Consider the following 17,972-nt stretch of genomic DNA (forward strand, 5'->3'; position numbering starts at 1 on the left):
ATTTTAAAAAATAATATACTGAATTTTTTTTTATTTTTTTTGTCCCCCCCCCCCCCCCCCCCCCCCCCCCGCCAAATGCTAATCTTTCACCTTCTAAATGGTAAATTGCCCCATTTTTAAAGTCCATTATCTCCTTCACTCCATCATAGGCTCTTTTTCTTCCTCCTACTCATATCTTTTCCCCATGAAATTATCAAAGACCTCATTAGACAGGTCCCGAGCCCAGCCATTTGAAGTGCTTTTATACACACAGCCTCCTTGTCAATGGCCGTAAGAGACGAGTTTGTTAATTGTCATTAAGAGATTTAGGCAGCAAGGCAGACCTCTTCTTTGTCATCTCCTTTGCATCCTTCAGGCTCCTGCTTTTTTTCAGACATACAGAGCCCAACATCGGTTTCTGCACACCTCATTCTGTATTCCAGCCTAGTCTGGGCTTGGGTGACAGCTGAGAGTGGCTATTACATGACAAAGCACTGGCATATAGAAATATTTCTATTCAGGGGTGCCTGAGTGGCTCAGTCGGTTGAGCATCCGACTTCAGCCCGGGCCATGATCTCACGGTTCATGAGTTCCAGCCCTGGGTGGGGTGGGGGGGTGGGGGGGGCTCTGTGCTGCCACCTCAGAGCCTGGAGCCCACTTCGGATTCTGCGTCTCCCTCTCTCTCTGCCCCTGCCTTGCCTGCGCTTTCTCTCTCAAAAAGCAATAAACGTTAAAAAAAATTAAAAAGAAAAAGAGATACCTCTATCTGTGTGGACACCTTCTCTGAGTTGAGCTCACTATTGTGCAATCTGAAGGACAAGAACCTAACAAGACAGGCACGATGGCTGTGGAAATTCTGTCATCCTCAACAGGCCAATTTCCGCCTCATTCTCCTCATCCACTTGGGCATCCAGCCAAGTCCACCCCTTGCTGACTTAGTGACTTGGGGCAAGTGCCTGCGCCACTCTACACCTTCTTTTTCTCCCCTGTAAACAAGCCCGGCAACAGAGCTTGCCTCCTCAGATTTCTTTACTTTTATTTAATTTTAGTTTCAGGTTTTTTAAAAAAAAATATGCTCTAAGTATATCTTTTTCTTAATTTTTAAAAATTTGAATATGGTTGACCCACAATGTTACGTTCTTTCAGGTGCACAACACAGTGATTGGACAAGTTTATATGTTATGCTGTGGTCCCCCCAAGGGTAGCTACCGTGTCTCATCCCACAGCGCCATTATGATATCACTATGTTCCTCATGCTGTACCTTTCACCCCGTGACTTATTCATTCCATGACTGGAAGCCTGTATCTCCCACTCCCCTTTAGCTTTATTAATTAAAAAGGTTTTTTTTTTTTACATTTTTATTTAAATTCTAGCTAGTTAGCATACAACATAACATTAGTTTCAGGCAGACAATATAGTGATTCAACACTTCGATACAATACCTGGTGTTCATCACAAGTTCACTCCGTAATCCCCATCACCTATTTAAACCCATCCTCCCCACCCACATCCTCTCTGTTAACCATCAGTTTGTTCTGTGTAGTTAATAGACTGTTCCTTTTTCCTCTTTTCTTTTCTGTAATCTACACCAACTGTGGGGCTTGAAGTCACAACCCCAAGATCAAGAGTCGCATGCTCTTCTGACTGAGCCAGCCAGATGCCCCAAGAGTCTGTTTCTTAGTTTACCTCTCTCTCTCTCTCTCTCTCTCTCTCTTCTGTTTCCCCTTCTGCTGGTTTGTTTCTTAAATTCCACACAGGAATGAAATCACAAGGTCTTTGTTTTTGACTGACTTCTTTTGCTTAGCATAATTCTCTCTATTTCCATCCATGTTGTTGCTAATGGCAAGATTTCATTCTTTTTTTTTTTTTTGTAATGTTTGTTTATCTTTGAGAGAGAGAAGGTGAGAGAGAGAGAGAGAGAGCACAAGCAGGGGAGGGGCAGAGAGAGAGGGAGACACGGAATCTGAAGCAGGCTCCTGGTTCTGAGCTGTTGGCACAGAGCCCAACACGGGACTCGAACTCATGAGCCATGAGATCATGACCTGAGCCGAAGTCGGACACTTAACCAGCTGAGCCACCCAGGCGCCCCAAGACTTCATTCTTTTTATGGCTGAGTAGTATTCCACTGTATATGTACACTTCTTCATCCATTCATCTGTTGATGGATACTTGGACTCTTTGCATAATTTGGCTATTGTAGATAATGCTGCCATAAAGATCAGGGTGCATGTGTCCCTTTGAATTATTTTTAAAATCTATTTTGAAATGGATTTAAAATTAATGAAAAGTCATCAGAACAGTTCAAACAACTCCTGTATCTGCTTTACCGAGGTTTCAAATTAATATGTTACTCCATTTGCTTTTACACTCTCTTTCTCTCCCTCTCTCTTTCTCTCTTTCATTGTTAGTCTTGCCTAAACTCTTGGACAGCCAGGAGCATCTGAGTGGCTCAGTGAGTTAAGCATCCAACTCTCGATCTCAACTCAGGTCTTGATCTCAGGGTCGTGAGTTCAAGCCCTGCACTGGGCTCCACGCTAGGCGTGGAGCCTACTAATACAAAAACAAAATCAAAAACTTCTTGGAGAGCCATCTGCCAATGTAGTGTCCCATCACTTCAAAACACTTTGGTTATATTTTCCCCAAACAATGACATTCTCCTACATTACCAGTCTCAATCCCTCAAAATAGGAACTTAACACTGACACGATGGTAACATCCAACCCAGTGACTCCAACTGAAATTAAAGGCTGGGAGCCAATCTCTAATGACTTGATTCCCTGCCCATCACACTGCAACCCACTCCACATTCCCTGAGGTTACAGAGTTAACTGATAAACTACTTGCAGGCTGAGCCCTCCTTCAGACAGCAGGGTCAATCCCACACCTAAACAGGTAGATTATGAGAGGCCTGAAAACAGTAACTTGAGAATTTGTCTTGAGTCCAGCTTTCAGCCCAATCCCATTTAAAGTTCTTACACTGTGACCAAGTCCAACCATCTCCCACCCCCCACTTTTAAGACTTAGAGCTTTACCATTTTTCCCTTTGCTTAAGGCTCCATCCATCCCCAGGGCTGGAGTCAGGGAGAGTTTTCAATAATCGTGTTTAGTAGTAAAACCTTTCAAATGAAATTACATTGAACCACTACATATACAGAGAGAGAGAGACTTGGGTTGAAATCTGATTCTTCCCTTTTCTAGCTTTCTAAACTGATTTAACCTAGTTGGGTTGCCATTTCTTCATCTGTAAAATGAAACACCAAGTGAGGCAGAGCACTGAGGTCACATGGGAGGATAGATGAAGAGTAATATTTTGTTAGTGCCTTGATAATCGAACCATTTCAAGAAAACTAACTCTCAGTATGCAATAGAATAAAATCCAATGTATAAGTGAGGATGCAAATTCACTGCATATGATTCAACAGCCAAGAAGACCACATCTAGCTTGGCCAATACATCATATTCTTTTTTTTTTTTTTTTAATTTTTTTTTTCAACGTTTTATTTATTTTTGGGACAGAGAGAGACAGAGCATGAACGGGGGAGGGGCAGAGAGAGAGGGAGACACAGAATCGGAAACAGGCTCCAGGCTCTGAGCCATCAGCCCAGAGCCTGACGCGGGGCTCGAACTCACGGACCGCGAGATCGTGACCTGGCTGAAGTCGGACGCTTAACCAACTGCGCCACCCAGGCGCCCCTACATCATATTCTTCATAGGGAACATACGTGGAAAGACAAATGATAATGGTGGATTTCTTAGTTGGCATGGGCCCAGCCTCATCGCACTAGCCACTTTGATCTCCTTACCATAATGACTCATATCATTTATCTCCTCTGTAAGACCAGCTTCCAAGTTGCCAGACGCCTGTTGGGGGTGTTCAAGGAAACCTCTTCTCCTGGCTTGACAACATTTTTATCTTATGCGTCTCAGTTTCGAGAATTTAAGTTTTTCTTTTCCTTGACAGATTATCATACTGATTTCTTTAACATAAATTATCTTATGGTGTACCTCCCTAGTAACCTTGATGGTGTTAGGAGTCCCTACATCTCTTTCAACATTTTAGGGAAGCCTTGCTGGCAACAGAGAAGTCAAGACACTTGGAAGGATCATCAGATATTTGTTATCATAGTCAAGGTCATGCAACATAATGCAAAACAATTTCTCAGAGCTGAATAAAAACCATGCATACCCAACTGTGGTAAATAGAGTCAAGGGTAATCCCCACGATCCCTGCCTCCTGGTGTGTATGTCTTTGTGTCGTCCCATTCTCTTAAGTGTTGACCAGGACCTGTGATCTGTTTGTAACCAAGAAGCACGGCAAATGTGATGAGATGTGTGTGATTATGTGCACACGATTATGGTACATAGACTGTAACTCCCACTTGCTGAGACACTCTTTCCTGTGCTGACTTTGAAGCTGCCAGCTGACTTGGTATGAGCTGGCCTAAGGAGAGGGCCACGTGGTAAGCAATTGAGAGTACCCTTTGGCCAATAGCATCAAGAAACGTAAGCCCCCAGTCCAACAAGAAACTGAGTGCTGCCATCAGCCATCAGAGCTTAGAAGTAGATCCTTCTCCACCTGAGCCTCAGGTGAAACTGCAACCCTACACGACACCTTCATTGTAGCCTTATGAGACCTCGGAGCAGAGAATCGAGCTAAGCCGTTCCTGGACTCGTCAGCAACAAAAAATGTGAAAAAAATCAATGTGTGCGGTTTTAAGCCACTGAGTTTATGGTAATTTGTTTCACAGCCTTAGAAAACTAATACACCAATAGATGTTTTCCTTTTTAATGTTGTATGAGTTTCCTCAAGTCATGACACGCCCATTAGACTTTATAGATGTTTCCACAGAAAACCTCTTCTACGTATGATCAACTGTCCCATATTTCAGTTTATGTAATGGTCCCAACGAGTGCTAGAGAGTGAATTCATGTATGTAAGATTCTAAAAACTAATTCCATGACATACTTCTCTCCCATGCCACTCTGACCACTATCATTAACTTGTAGACAACGTCGTCTCTTGTCATCTTTACTTCTTCCTTCAGTTGGCCATTTTCTCATCTTTCCAGGAATTTACACCTTTGCCCCAACCAGAAGACAAAACAAAGCAAAGAGAATTATATCTACAGCTGATTAATTGTCCCTTCTGAGTTGAGTCTTGATCGTTTCTCTTCCAAAGAGCGATCTTTTTCAAGGGTCTGCCCTCAAAGTGGATGAATAAAAATTCAACCAAATGGAGGAGGGGAAAGAAAATGTTCAAGGAACAGGTTCAGAGTGCACAATTCCCCATGGTGGGAGAGCACATAATGTGAAATAAGGCAGAAGAGGTACATGATAAAGCTGGGTAGGTAAGATGGAGTCATATCATGCAAAACCTTCACAGCATGTTAAAGATTTAACTTTCCAACCTGAGAACAATGTAAAGCTGCTGAAAGGTTTAAGGAGTGCGGGAGAGGTGGCATTATCAAAGTACCCTTTGGAAGGAGCACCTGACTGGCTTTGTCAGTAAAGCATGTGACTCTTGATCCTGGGGTCATGAGTTCAATGTCGGGCATACAGCTTACATTCAAAACAAACAAACAAACAAACAAACCCAAAGTACGCTTTGGAAAAGATGAGTCTGGTCAAAGTGAAAGAGAATATAGTGAAAACATGGAGAGCCGTTAGAAGGTGACCAAAGAAACAACCAATGAGAGATTATAATAGCTTGGATCAGTGGGAAAGCAATGAAAATGAAGAGCTGGAGGTAACTGGACAGAGGAGCCTAGAATTATCATACACTATTGTTAGAAATTTCATTAGAAATTTCATTTCCCTCATCTTGAAAAGTCTTCTGATTTAATTTCCATTTGCCTGGAGAATTTCCTCAGTCTCTCCAGAAAGGAGGCATAGTTAGCATACTTTCTGGGCCCTTGCATGTGTGAAACTGTGTCAATGCTGCCTTCATGAGTAAATGAGGGCATTGGCTGCTATATTTTTCCTCTCAAAATTTTATAAATGAGCTACTGTATCCTCTAGATTTATATAGCAGAAAAGAAATCTGTTTCCCTTTGATTATCTTCTTTTTTGCTCATACTTTGGTTTTTGTTTTTTGTTTTTTGTTTTTCTGTCTAAAAGTTTCCAAGATACTTTATCCTAGAATTTCACCAGATATGGCTAGGAGTGTATATTTAATCCTGTTGGGTGCCCAATGAACACTTTCGATCTCAAAACTTGATTACGTTGGAAGCTCAGATAAGCATTCTTTCTATCATTTCTTGAATTATTGCTTTCTTTCTACCATTTGCCTTCTCTCCTGGAAATTCTATTCTTGGCATAAATCTCAGGGCTTGCTCTATAACACGTTTTCTTTTTTCACTCATGATTTCTATTTCTTCATGTTTTGTTTTGCTTTTTGAGATCGTTTCTGTATTTGAACTTCCAAGTCGCTTATTCGGTTTTCAGTAGCATTGATTCCATTTTTTCACTTCTTTGGAACCTTTAAATTTACAAATCCCACTTTTTTTCTTTTTCTTTTTTAAGATTTTTGTTTTGTTTTTAAGTAAGCTCTACACCCAACGTGAGGCTCGAACTCACGACTCTAGGATCAAGAGTCTCATGCTTCACCAACTGAGCCAGCCAGGCTCCCCCAGAAATCTGACTTTTTTCTTTAAATTTTTTTACATTACTTATTTTTGAGAGACAGCAAGACAGAGCACAAGTGGGGAGGGGCAGAGAGAGAAGGAGACAGAATCCGAAGCAGGCTCCAGGCTTTGAGCTGTCACCACACAGCCTGACGTGGGGCTCGAACTCACAAACTGTGAGATCATGACCTGAGCCAAAGTCGACGCTTAACCGACTGAGCCACCCAAGCACCCCCAGAAATCCCACTTTTAAAATTTTCCAGGGGTGCCTGGGTGGCTCAGTCAGTTAAGTGTCCGACTCTTGATCTCAGCTCAGTTCTTGATCTCAGGGTTGTGAGTTCAAGCCTGACATTAGGCTCTATGCTGGGCGTGAAAGCCTACTTAAAAAAATAAATAAAATTTCTAAAACCTTTTGCTTTCTCACAATTTCTTTTCTTTTTTTTTCTGCATTTCCTTTTTTTAATAGGGATTATCATCATAGATTTTTGTAGTTTTCTTCTAATACTATAACTCTTGTCCTTGAAACTATGTCACCTTAATTGATCCGTGAATCACATGTCTAGTCACTGCAGTAAGAACTCCAAGAACATTTGTGTAGGGTTGGTGAAGACGGTCAGGCCATGGTGGCCTTGCAGAACAATGAAGTCAGAAATTTTTCATGTTAAACCACAGGTGAAACAACAGAACTGATTGATGCTGAGGATTCTATTATGTTGGTCTTCTCCAGGTTTGAGCTTTGAGTGGCTGCTGTTTTTGGCCCACTGGAAGGGAAGCAGTTCATAGCACCGGTTCCCCGCAGCAATGGCAACATTCATGGAATCAGCAACGTGTCTCAGAGATTCATCAGTGAGCAGGAAATAAAGGTTTATCTCCACAGGTTTAGTCAATTCCTACACTACAAGGCCTTGGAATCAGAGTTCCCGACTCCAGGACAGATCAGAGAGAATGGTCTCCCACCTCCTGGGCGATTGAAATCATGCCACAGAGAAGGTGCCTTCTCCTAACCTGGTTTCTGAGAGGTCATGTGGGAAGACTGAAGATCCTAGAAGTGTAGGATCCCCTCCAGGTTCCTAGAGTGAAACATAGGCATCTCTATACCATATACCCAACCCATGCACCAACACGCACACACACACACACACACACACACACACACACACACACATGCCTTTAACTTATGAGTTGATTCACCACAGCAGAAAGCTGAGGGAAATAGGAGTAAAAATCATGTGCTCAGGTTGCCCTCTTCCCAGAATCCTTCTGGGTTGTTGGTTTTATGTATCTATATCTATATATCTACATATATAATTTTTATTTAAATTTGTATATATTTATGGGGCATCTGGGTGGCTCAGTCGGTTGAGTGTCTGACTCTTGATTCCAGCTCAGGTCATGATCTCACAGTTTTCGAGACAGAGCCCTGTGTCAGGCCCCACACTGAGTGTGGAGCCTGCTTGGGATTTTCTCTCCCTCCCCCTCCCCAAAATAAATAAATAAACTTTAAAAAAGTTGTACATATTTGTATATTATTTATGCATTTTTATTTCCTTTCATGTATACTAAAATCCCCTTGAAGGCAGGAATGTCAGGTAGTTTGTGGGTTTTTTCCTTTTTAAGACAAATTGTATAAGGAAAATTGTGTAACCCAGCTTCAGTAGATATTCCTTAAAAGCACCGATGGCATTCTAAACATGATTCATAATTGGTAAGTGTAAGTGGGTGAACCAAGCAAAAACTTGGAACTAGCAACTAAGAAGTACGGTTACATTAGCCACCAGAAATTGATTTTTTTCTCATGCTGGTTGCCAATTTTGTATCGATTAGTTGTTGTCCTTGAAATTCAAAACACTATTGATCTGCATCAAGTACTTAAAGGGTTCTCAAGAAATATTTGTGCATTTTGATGAATGACAAAATCAAATAAGACCATGGTACACTAGTCTAGGCAATTGTCATTGTTTACATTTCTTAAGTAACTCTATGGCACAAAAACAGACACATAGACCAATGGAATAGAATAGAAACCCCAGAACTAGACCCACAAACGTATGGCCAACTCATCTTTGACAAAGCAGGAAAGAACATCCAATGGAAAAAAGACAGCCTCTTTAACAAATGGTGCTGGGAGAACTGGACAGCAACATGCAGAAGGTTGAAACTAGACCACTTTCTCACACCATTCACAAAAATAAACTCAAAATGGATAAAGGACCTGAATGTGAGACAGGAAACCATCAAAACCCTAGAGGAGAAAGCAGGAAAAGACCTCTCTGACCTCAGCCGTAGCAATCTCTTACTCGACACATCCCCAAAGGCAAGGGAATTAAAAGCAAAAGTGAATTACTGGGACCTTATGAAGATAACAAGCTTCTGCACAGCAAAGGAAACAACCAACAAAACTAAAAGGCAACCAACGGAATGGGAAAAGATATTTGCAAATGACATATCGGACAAAGGGCTAGTATCCAAAATCTATAAAGAGCTCACCAAACTCCACACCCGAAAAGCAAATAACCCAGTGAAGAAATGGGCAGAAAACATGAATAGACACTTCTCTAAAGAAGACATCCGGATGGCCAACAGGCACATGAAAAGATGTTCAGCGTCGCTCCTTATCAGGGAAATACAAATCAAAACCACACTCAGGTATCACCTCACGCTAGTCAGAGTGGCCAAAATGAACAAATCAGGAGACTATAGATGCTGGAGAGGATGTGGAGAAACGGGAACCCTCTTGCACTGTTGGTGGGAATGCAAATTGGTGCAGCCGCTCTGGAAAGCAGTGTGGAGGTTCCTCAGAAAATTAAAAATAGACCTACCCTATGACCCAGCAATAGCACTGCTAGGAATTTATCCAAGGGACACAGGAGTACTGATGCATAGGGGCACTTGTACCCCAATGTTCATAGCAGCACTCTCAACAATAGCCAAATTATGGAAAGAGCCTAAATGTCCATCAACTGATGAATGGATAAAGAAATTGTGGTTTATATACACTATGGAATACTACGTGGCAATGAGAAAAAATGAAATCTGGCCTTTTGTAGCAACGTGGATGGAACTGGAGAGTGTGATGCTAAGTGAAATAAGCCATACAGAGAAAGACAGATACCATATGGTTTCACTCTTATGTGGATCCTGAGAAACTTAACAGGAACCCATGGGGGAGGGGAAGGAAAAAAAAAAAAAGAGCTTAGAGTGGGAGAGAGCCAAAGCATAAGAGACTGTTGAGAACTGAGAGCAAACTGAGGGTTGATGGGGGGTGGGAGGGAGGAGAGGGTGGGTGATGGGTATTGAGGAGGGCACCTTTTGGGATGAGCACTGGGTGTTGTATGGAAACCAATTTGACAATAAATTTCATATATAAATAAAAAAAAAAAAGTAACTCTATGCATCTTTCCTTCCTTAGTCACTGATATCAACTAGTTAAGGAAACCTTTCCGATTCCCAAGTCACTTCTAAGGCTTTGCGAAGTGGTTTTTGAACAGCGTCATGATAAACTGTCTTAAGAGATGCTTGACTTGCCTTAAGGTCTTGAGTGTCCTAGTTCCTCAGCTGACCAACAGAAACACTCTTGAAGACGTACTGTTGAAAATATAAAGTACGTAAGCCCCTAATTTTCTTCTGCTGTGAATGTAATTTGCTCCCATTTTAAGCAAAACCACTTGGGAGAATGTAAGAAAATTGAGCCCTTCCTCTGTTTGGATACAGAAATAAGGAGTGAGGACACTCTAAATGAAGTCAAAAAGAAGGGGTGGTCAAAGTAATGATGAAATTAGGACAAGATGTGTTTTCAAGATTAACTGGTTCACTACTCCTATTGCTAAAAGCATATAGAATATCACCGAATGTTAAGTAAGGACGATTACCAAACCACCTAAAGAAGCAGTCTGTGGAAGTCAATGGCCTATGAAAATGAACGGAAAGAATCTATGTTCCCTTCTTCTGGTTCAAATAAAATGAACATTTTTCTTTTTCTGAGTTTGAATGAGACCAAAGAGGCTCAGGTGGCCCTGAGAGCCTTGGAATAGAGATTATTATGTAGAGATGACAACTAGGGAAGTCTCGACCTGGGGTTCGACTTAATTGGTTTCTGTCTACAGGACCCCATATTATTTATCCCAATATGGTTCCAAAATTCTCTGCTTCCCTGCAAAGTAGATGTTCCCGAAGATTACCTCCTGCCTACCAGACTGAACTTCTATTAGTTGAAATGTTTTGTAATGGTTGTTGCTTCCATTTTAGCACAGCTGGACTCAGGAAAGGAAAGGGGGCGGGCAGCTGGGGTGTATTTAGGGGACACAGGGCCATAGCTCATTGGCATGTGCTTTAAGAAATGTTTTTTCAACCTGACCTGGCCCTCCTCAGATGGTACCCTACTACACAAGGTGAGGAGTCCACGGGGCCTCGGGGTCTGAGATTTCTCACTTGAACCAGGACTTGCAGATTTTTACGGAAGTATATTTGTCAAGATAGGAGGATGAAACATTTTATTGCACTGTTTGCTAGCTTGATTTACAACGTATTTTTAGATAAACAGCGCACGGACCTCCATTTGTACTCTTGACCTGGTCTCCAGCAAATGGCAGAAATGGGCCCGTTTGGCACTACTCTTTCTGGGCTGCAGAAGACTCTACCTGACCAATTCCTGGGCCACCTCCAGGCCTGTTCCTTTCCCACCTCAGATGAGACTGCAACTAGTGTGTGGTCCGGGCTCTCCCATTAATGAAATATATGTGATTTCCTCTGAGTTTTCCTGTCTGTAAAACAAGGAGGTTGGACAAGATGAGCTAAAGTTTCCTTCTAGCTCTTTGACCTGTAAGAGTGGCAAAGAGGAGATAGCTATTTTTGGCTTTTCGGCATTTATCAGGGTCTTTAAATCACTTTGAAACAAGGTTTCTGTGGGTCCAAGCAGAATGGGTCCTCAGTCATGTTTCTGTCCTAGGCATGCAATGGAGTCTCACTAGGTCTCACCAACTTGTGCATATGAAAATGAACTTGATAGCATTGATAACGTCAGTTCCATGAGTTTCTACCCACATGTTTAGGGCAAGGGCCTCTGCCCTCCTCAAAATTTCACCCAGCTATTTATGGGCAGTTTTAAGGTTTCTTAATCCATTCTAGGGCGCCATGCTAGTGTCTGTTGGAGAAAGCCTTTCTTCTTAACCCTCCACACTGCACGCATATCCCATGCGAGTGACAGACAGCAGTAAGAGTGGTCCTAGGGCACCATCTCCCGATGACTCCAAGACTACAGTCCTGCAAAACAAGCTGCAGCCATGGTGTGCACCACACTGATGGAGAGGGAATGCCCCTCTGCCCTTCTCTCCATTTTATTTCCCACTTTGCCCATGGGACACAAAGCATAGGTGAACAATGAGATACCACCTCACACCTGTCAAATTGGCTGACATTAACAACTCAGGCAACAACAGATGTTGGCGAGGATGCGGAGAAAGGGGAACCCTCTTGCACTGCTGGGGGGAATGCAGACTGGGGCAGCCAGTCTGGGAAACAGCATGGAGACTCTTCAAAAAGTTAAAAACAGAACTACCCTATGACCCAGCAATGGTACTACTAGGTATTTATCCAAAGGATATAGGAGTGCTGATTCAAAGGGCTACATGCACCCCAATGTTTATAGCAGCATTATCAACAATAGCCAAAGCATGGCAAGAGCCCAAATGTCCATCGGTGGATGAATGGATAAAGAAGATGTGGTATATATATACAATGGAGTATTACTTGGTGATCAAAAAGAATGAAATATTGCCATTTGCAATAATGTGGATGAAACTACAGTGTATTATGCTAAGTGAAATAAGTCAGAGAAAGACAAGTATGTGATTTCACTCATGTGGAATTTAAGATACGAAACAGCAGAACATAAGGGAAGGGAAGCAAAAATAATATAAAAACAGAGAGGGAGACAAACCGTAAGAGACTCTTAAATACAGAGAACAAACTGAGGGTTGCTGGTGGGGTGCTCGGTGGGGAGGCGGGCTGAAGGGGTGATGGGCATTAAGGAGGAAACTTGTGACGAGCACTGGGTGTTGTACGTAAGGGATGAATCACTAAATTCTAGTCCTGAAACCATTATTACACTATATGTTAACTAACTTGAATTTAAAATAAACAAACAAACAAACAAAGCAGAGGTGAGCATGCTCCCCTCTCTCATGCTGTCACGTGAAAGCAAAGTTTCCCTTGCAAGGACTCAGACACAGACCCAAGGATCACAGGACAAACCCCCACACTGGCTTTAATATCTCTGTCTCCCCCCAGTGCCAAATGTTTTCTGGCCCCCTCTCCACGTGAATATTCATCAGGCATAGATTCGTGCCCATGGATGACTGGCCCACTAACCTTGTAGATATACCAGATATGTGAAAACAACTGGAATCCAATAAATCCGCGAATGAATGAATGAATGACTGACATAACTAAATACCAAAAGAACAATGCAGTACAGCGATGTTGGGCTGACTTCCCAAACATTTCAGAAATCCATTCAGATTCACAGTGTTTATGATTATTAGCTGAATATTTTAGGCCTTAGTGAATGGTTCTTGCATTTTTGGCAATAGAGGAAGCTAATCATTATTATTCACAGGGTTCTTGTGGTGTGCCAGGAACCGGGATACGCATTTATATGCATTGTCTTATTTACTCCTCTAGGTCAGGCGCTGGCAAACTTTTTCTGTAAATGGCCAGATGGTAAATTATTCCCAACTTTGTGACCCGTAATATCTCTGTCATAGTATTCAGCTCTGAAAGCCAAAGTGTAAACAAATGGATTTGGCCACGTTCCAGTAAAACTTTACAAAAATAAGTTGCAGGTTGAATTTGGCCCACAAGCCGTAATTTGCTGACCCCTGCTCTATGGAATTCATGAGGTTGGCACTCTTTGCATCTTCACTGAACAGACAAGGAGACTGAAGCATAAAGAGGCTAAGCGATTGACCCAATATCTCAGATACTAAGGAAATGGATTTGATTCCAGAGATCACACTCTTTTGCACAACAGGGCCATTTAGGCACTTGGAAGTAAGTTACAGACAACCCTTGGTGGGAGACCGAAGGGCGGGACCTGCCTTTGAACCTGCACTGCATGTGGGCTCAAGGTCTCCCTCCTCAGCCACCATCCCCAACACAGATCTTGATATACAGGTTTCCCCCACTGAGAATAGAGCGTTCCTATGAAAACTCTGATAAGCCGAAATGTTGTAAAGTGAAGAAACAATTACTAGTGGCTTATATGAAAAATCTGAGTATCCCCAAACCCCCAAAATCAACTCTCTTAGGCTCTTCTGATACCTTAGGACACATCTTGTTCACACATGCACAAAATAAATCAAGGTAAAGCACAGATGCTCACAGACCCGGTCCAAAGCTCTGGCGGCTTGTTGCTGAGGTGTTGAGCGTAGTTTCCGGGGAAGGAGCTCGATGGGGTCACTCTCACTGTTCGGGGTAAGTGCTGCCTCTATAACGGCTTGCTGCAAAACAAACACTGAACGTTATTTTTGCTTTTTGCCTTTTTTCATAGAAGTGAAAATCCTCTTGGGATTGCTCCCTGTTAGCGAAAACAGGTGTAGGTCCTTCCTAAAAGTGAAGTGGCCCAACGTGAACTTTTGAAAAGCAGGGTATACTGGCACACTGATCATCCATTAAAGGGAAAAAAGCCAGTAATAAATGAAAGGTCCCTTTCTCGCACTGAAATATCAGGAAAGGGTAGTGTAAGCCCCATCTAACAACCCTTAATTAGAGAATTGCAGTATTGATGGCTTCTTAATTGCTCTAATGATATGATCTCACTTACTACTCATTAATTTCCTCTCCAACATGGCCCCTCAAGCCAGCTCTACCTTTCATAAGGAAGCATGAGTCAGTTATAATGATAACGATAATGATGATAATTCTATTAACAACACATTTATATAGTAGTACTCTAAGCTACTCACTCTTCTTTTGATTGATTGATTTTTTTTTAGGGCCCCTCAAAGGAATGTCCCCAGATGGCTTCCAAACTCATGGCTTCAACCCTTGCCACTGCTCAGGTCTCAACCCAGGATTCTGTCCCAGCCCAGGATCACCTGGGTTTGCTGCTTCTTCTTTGCACTGGGATCCCTGCCTCCAGCCTCTTGATCATACAACCCTGGAGGTAAGTGGATGGCCTAGATTCAGACGCCAGCCCTGCCCCCTTGCCCTGGGGTCATGCTACCTGACTTTGTCTTGGCAGGTTCCTCCTGGACAACATGAGCATGAAAATAACCATTGAAGGGCTTTTGAGAGGATTTAAATGATCTTATATTTAAGGAGCTGAGAACACTGGGTGGCACAGAGTCAATTCTCCGTGTGTCATCTGGGATCATTCGCTGCTTAGCCATCACTGTAGGACCCTGTATCATTTATTCGGGAACATGGTTGTCTCGCTCCTGCTAAAGTAAAAGCTTTATGAAGCCACAGGCTTTGTTCTGGTCTCAGCTGATAACTCTGGTGCCTAGAACAGTGCTTGATGAAGTGGGGGGGGGGGGGGGAGGAAAAAGGGGGGGGGCAAAAAGAGGAAAGATAGGGGAGCATCTAAGATTTCTTTTACGTTTTTATTTTCGTTCCAGTTACTAAACCTACAGTGTTATATTGTCACTCACTTGTCTAAGTCCTTCAAATATATTAATTCATTTAATCTTCACAGCAAAGACCATTTTACAGATGAAGAAACTGAGACCTAAGTGTTAAGCGGCTTGGCCAAAAATGCCAGGAAAGTGACTCAAGCTGGACTTTGAATCCAGGCACCCTGGCTCCAGCATCCACGATCTTACATACTATGCCTGGCAGCCTTTCAAGGAGGATTTTTAAATACAGTAAAAACTAAAATTTGTCATGTTGATAGGTTACCTCTATGTAGATAGAATGTAAATTGCATTTTGTGATTTATTATGGAATAGTCTGCTATAGTCTTCCCTTTTTAAATTTTGTTAAAGTTTATTTACTTTGAAGGGTGCCTGGGTGCCGCAGTCGGTTGACAGTCCGACTTCGGCTCAGGTCACGATCTTACAGTTCGTGCTGACAGCTCAGGGCCTGGAGCCTGCTTCGGACTCTGTATTTCCCTCTCTCTGCCCCTCCCATGCTCACCCTGTCTTTCTCTCTCTTTCTCTCTCAAAAATAAAGAAACATTAAAAACAAATTAAAGTTTGTTTATTTTTGAGAGAGTGTGAGCAGGAGAGGGGCACAGAGAGAGAAAGAGAGAGAAAGAGAATCCCAAACAGGTTCCACACTGGCAGCGAAGAGCCCTACAAGAGGTTCGAACTCACGAACGGTGAGATCATGACTTGAGCCCAAACCAAGAGTCGTATGCTTAACCGACTGAGCCACCCAGATGCCCCTAGTCTTTCTTATGAAGAAGGTTGTGGGGCGCCTGGGTGGTTCAGTCGGTTAAACATCGGACTTTGGCTCAGATCATGACCTCATGGCTTGTGAGTTCAAGCTCCTCTTCGGGCTCTGTGCCAACAGCTCGGAGCCTGGACCCTGCTTCAGATTCTGTGTCCCCCTCTCTCTCAGCCCTTCACCAGCTCGTGCTCTATCTCTTTCAGCAATAAATAAAACATTAAAAAATTTAAAAAAAAAGAAGGTTGTAACATTCCTTGCATGTAAAGGCATGAAGAAGCCACCATCAACAGTCTCTTTCCCACTCTTGACCTTGGTAATCTGTGCAGATGCCAGTGGCATCCCTTGAGACAATATAGAGAAGTAATCATTTGAGTGTGGGTGGTGAGGGTGAGGGTAGGGCACCTCAGGAACCCCCAGGAACATGGATGGGGGCAGATGGACACTTTGAAGCATTTCCTTTCTCACCTTTGTACTTTTCTATCTTGTATTTTGTCTCTTGAAACTTCACTCTGTTCAGAGATGCAGCAGGTAGTGTCACTGGGCCACCCACATCTCCTTGGAATTGACCATTATTTTCCTTCTATGCCATCCATTTCCTTACTGCCAGCACCAGTGCAAACTCTCTTTGGCCTCCAAAGCCCTCTCTATATACATGCGCGGTAGGGTGAAAGCGTCAGGGAACGAATCCGTGATTGATAAGAATTGGTGTATAAATACCCCGGCACATGGCTACATTAGCTCTTAGAGGTCCCCAGAGGATTAAGATCAGTTGTCCGTGGTGGAAACGGGCTTGGGCTGCCTGAGTGGCTCAGTTGGTTAAGCGTCCCACTTTGGCTCAGGTCGTAATCTCCCCGTTTATGAGTTTGAGACCCACACTGGGCTCTCTGCTGTCAGCACAGAGCACAGAGCCCACTTCGGATCCTCTGTCTCCCTCTCCCTCTGCTCCTCCCCTGCTCGCACTCTCTCCCTCTCAAAAATCGATAATCATTAAAATAAAAAAAAATGAAGAAATGGGCTTGATAATGGTATCAGTCAGGATTCCACTAAAGAAGAAAAAAAACCTATATGAGATATATATGATAGATCGATTGATTGCAAGGAATTGGCCTAAGAAATTGTGGGGCCCCACAGTCCAAAATCTATAGGGTAGGCCTTCGGGAAGGGCAGGCTGGAGCTCTCGGGCAGGGGCTGGTGCTATGTGCACTTTAAGAATCTTGTGTTGGGGCATTTGGGTGGCTAGGTCGGTCATGATCCTGTGGTTTGAGGGTTCGAGCCCCGAGTCAGGCTCTGCGCTGTCAGTACAGAGCCGGCTTGGGATTCTCTCTCTGCCCCTCCCCTGCTCTGTCTCTCTCAAAATAAATAAATAAACTAAAAAAAAAAAACGAAGAGTCCCGGTGTCACACCATCTAAGAAGCCTCTCCTTTAAATGCCGGAATTTTCACAGAGTGTCTATGATTCCCCGTACAGGGCTTTTGGGTCAACCTTTCCTTCTGGGTATACATTGTTTGGAACAATTTTATAAATGGAAGGAACTTTTCCACACGTTGCCAGATTCCCTATCACCCTTCTGGCTGCACTCCCAAGCATACCCAACAAGTTAATTATATTTGTAGACTTGCAAAGTAGCTTTCATGAGTAAGAGTGCCATTCATCTATGAGAGAACCCGGCAGAGTCTGCTGGCGGCAACTTGCCAGGGAAGCAGAGATGCTAAGTGGTTGCTAGTTCATCATCAACCGTCCTCTGGAGTTCTCCATTTTAAATAGAAATAATGGGGGGCGCCTGGGCGGCGCAGTCGGTTGAGCGTCCGACTTCAGCCAGGTCACGATCTCGCGGTCCGTGAGTTCGAGCCCCGCGTCGGGCTCGGGGCTGATGGCTCGGAGCCTGGAGCCTGTTTCCGATTCTGTGTCTCCCTCTCTCTCTGCCGCTCCCCCGTTCATGCTCTGTCTCTCTCTGTCCCAAAAATAAATAAACGTTGAAAAAA

The 17,972-nt window shown here is 43.1% G+C and overlaps 1 long non-coding RNA gene across 1 annotated transcript in view; it reads right to left on the bottom strand.

Annotated features, from left to right (window-relative positions):
- Positions 1 to 17,972, bottom strand: part of LOC121026134 (uncharacterized) — a 160,224-nt gene that overhangs the window by 46,457 nt on the left and 95,795 nt on the right. Inside the window, exon 3 of the long non-coding RNA XR_005788272.1 lies at positions 13,986 to 14,099. This is a non-coding gene — a long non-coding RNA (uncharacterized LOC121026134). The remainder of the gene's footprint in view (positions 1 to 13,985; positions 14,100 to 17,972) is intronic.

The sequence above is a fragment of the Herpailurus yagouaroundi genome, unplaced genomic scaffold, assembly GCF_014898765.1.
Source record: "Herpailurus yagouaroundi ecotype Mexico unplaced genomic scaffold, PumYag 67793, whole genome shotgun sequence".
In the NCBI taxonomy this organism is placed as follows: Eukaryota; Metazoa; Chordata; class Mammalia; order Carnivora; family Felidae; genus Herpailurus; species Herpailurus yagouaroundi.